The sequence below is a fragment of the Aptenodytes forsteri genome, unplaced genomic scaffold (assembly GCF_000699145.1).
Source record: "Aptenodytes forsteri isolate BGI_AS27 unplaced genomic scaffold, ASM69914v1 Scaffold215, whole genome shotgun sequence".
Classification (NCBI taxonomy): domain Eukaryota; kingdom Metazoa; phylum Chordata; class Aves; order Sphenisciformes; family Spheniscidae; genus Aptenodytes; species Aptenodytes forsteri.
Genome location: NW_008795910.1, coordinates 1,961 through 3,772, shown reverse-complemented (window position 1 = coordinate 3,772; position 1,812 = coordinate 1,961).

The following is a 1,812-nucleotide window of genomic DNA, read 5'->3' as shown; positions in this document are numbered from 1 at the left end:
CCGGGGCTCCGGGCTGCGGCAGAGCCTTTTGCACGGACACGGCTCCTGGGAGCCGAGCACGACGGTGCTGTGCCGCTGGGCTGGTGCAGCCCTGAATCGGGGCGGCACTCGAGCCACCCTGACCTGCAGCGGTGGCGAGGCCACAGCGGCCCGGGGAAGGCGTCACCTAGCCCGGAGGTTTTTACCCCAGGAGAGACGGAGGCAGCGGGGTCAGCCCCAAACTGCAGCAGCCCCGTGCTGCCCTGCGTGCTGCGCCTGTCGCAAAGGCCCTGGGAAGCGGCTCTGTCCGTGCAGCCCCGGCAGAGCTTAAAAACTTTCGCTGTGCCCAGGTCTGCAGCACGGAGGAGGATGCCGTGTGGAGCGGGGAGGAGCAGCAAACGCTTTGGGCTGGCGAGAGCACCTGGGCGGGGGGCTGCCCTCGCACCCCCACTCCTCTCCCGGGAGCCGGGGGGGGGCTGCAGGGCTTTCCTGCCTTAGCAGGGCACGTGCAAAGTGGGAGCTGCCTCAGGTAAATGAAGCCCGGTCGCGACGTCCCAATCCCCACTGCAGTCCTGACCCTACCGGTCAGCGGTCAGCGGCAGGTGGCCGACTGCTGCGAGGTCGGGCGCGGAGAGGAGAGCAGGGCAGGGCTGGAAGAAATTGCTTGTAAATAGATTGTCTTCCATAATTCTCATGCAACTTTGATGGCCATGTACTAAAATTAAATGAATTTTTTTTTCTTGTACACTTTACAAAAGTAAATGAATGAAATACTAACAGTCGTGATTAGAACGATTGCTCCTTTTTTTTTTATTTTTTATTTTTAACATGGAATGATAAATGTGAAATTCGGACATGGGAAGACAGTGGGTTGAGGTTTCTATTTTTTTTGACATTTAATTCTGTAATAGAAATTTGTTACTTCATTCCTGTGCATAACTTATTTAATGTACTGTATAAAGGAACCCAAACTGTTACAGATGTGTTTAGTTTGTTCTACGCAAAAGTAGTCAATAAAAAGACTATATTCATCGTACAGCTCCCCCTTCCTCTCTCAGAAGGAGCAGAGGTTTGCTGGGTGCTGCGGCGCTGCTGGGGGGGTTCCGGCGGGAGCGCTGCCACGCCGTGGCCTTTGCCAGGGGAGCGGTGGGGGACGAAAACTGCCTCCCCCGTGGTGATGCTGATGCGGGTCCAGGGGGGAGCAAGTGCAGGCAGAGCTGGCATTCACCCCCGTACTCGGAAATTTTGGATTTCTTTGGGTTCGTGTTTAAATATGTTCTTTTCTGAGCTTTGGTTTTGTTGGGTTTTTTTTAATTTGAGCACAGAACAGCCTGTAAGGTGCTGTCGCGGCTGGCGGGCAGCGCCAGCCCTGTGTCCCCCCCAGCCACCTGAGGATGCCCACTGCGCACACCTTTGCCTAATCTGAGGGTTTCAGGCTCCAGGCGGCTGCAAACACTAATCCAGTGGTTAGGAAATCCAAAACTGGGGGCCAAACCCCACACCAGTCCAGGGAGGCTGCTGGCGTCCCCCGCAGCTAGCCGAGCCGGCAGCTCGGGAATCCCAAAGCCAGTGCCCGCTGCAGCTCTGCCATCTGTGGCTGCCCTGGGTGCCCCTCTCTAACCCACACACACACACAGAGCTCGTCCCTTACCAATGGCCCACGGCGCAGCGCTGGCCCCAGCGCTTCCCCGGTCCCCTCCTATGTGGTTCCCGCAGGGGGGAACGCAGCCCTCGGCCTGGCGGAGCCGGGGCCTCACAGCTGCCTGAGCAGTGGGCTGGAGCCGCCTCCACCGCCCCGTGATCACGGCCAATTATGGCTTTGGCCAGTGATAT